Consider the following 1,300-nt stretch of genomic DNA (forward strand, 5'->3'; position numbering starts at 1 on the left):
AAAAAAAGGCACCTTGATGAATTATCATAAAGTGAACACATCAGTATAAACAATAAAAATATCCAAAGCTGAATATTACAAGCTGCCTCAGGTAAGGTTCTCTGGAAGTCGACATGACACTGGTAAAAATAATCAAAACAAAACAACAAAAAATGGGAACGTAAGGTTTATTCTGAGCAGTTATTTTATATGGATATAGTGAGACCATTCTGATTCCACGAAAAAGCAAATGTCTTTAAGTAGGCTGGTTATTTAAAAAAAAAAAAAACACTAAACCTGTTGCCATCGAGTCCATTCCGACTCAGAGGGATGCTATAAGACAGAGTAAAACTGCCCCATAGATTTTGCAAGGTAGTAATCTTTACAGAAGCAGATTACTACATCTTTCTTCCGTGCAGCAGTTGGTAGGTTCGAACCACTGAACTTTCAGTTAGCAGCCAAGCACTTAATCAGTGTGCCACCAGGCTTCCTAAGGCTGGTGTTTATAAAAGCCATTGAGGTGTATAAAAAAATAGAAGGGAGAAAAACAGAAGATCAACCACTGACTAATGTTAACATGATTGATTGAAACTTGCCCTCCAACTTTTACTGAGATCAGCTGATATCAGGTCACAAGATGGTCTCTGTCCCTCCACCCAACCATGCTGTAGTTCGTTGTTAGGTGCCTTCAGATTGGTTCCAATTCATAGTGACCCTATGCATAACATAACTTAACACTGCCCCATCCTGCACCATCCTCACAATAGTTGCTATGTTTGAGCCCATTGTTGCAGCCACTGTGTCAATCCATCTCCTTGAGGGTCTTCCTCATTTTCAATGATCCTCTACTTTAACAAGCATGATATCCTTCTCCAGGGACTGATTCCTCCTGATAGCATGTCCAAAGAACATGAGATCAAGTCTCGCCATCCTTCCTTCTAAGGAGGATTCTGGCTGTACTTCTTTCAAGACAGATATGTGCATCCTTTTGGCAGTCCATGGTATATTCAATACTCTTCACCAACACCATAATTCAAATGAATCAATTCTTCTTTGGTCTTCATTTTTCATTGTCCAGCTTTAGTGTGCAGATGAGGTGACTGTAAATAACATGGCTTGGGTCAGGCGCACCTTAGTCTTCAAAGTGATTTCTTTGCTTTTTAATATTTTAAAGAGATCTTTTGCAGCAGATTTGCCCAATGCAATATATCCTTTCATTTCTTGACTGCTGCTTTCATAAGTGTTGATTGTGGATCCAATTAAAATGAAATCTTTGACAACTTCAATATTTTCTCCATTTATCATGATGTTGCTTATTGGT

The sequence above is a fragment of the Trichechus manatus genome, unplaced genomic scaffold (assembly GCF_000243295.1).
Source record: "Trichechus manatus latirostris isolate Lorelei unplaced genomic scaffold, TriManLat1.0 scaffold00150, whole genome shotgun sequence".
In the NCBI taxonomy this organism is placed as follows: Eukaryota; Metazoa; Chordata; class Mammalia; order Sirenia; family Trichechidae; genus Trichechus; species Trichechus manatus.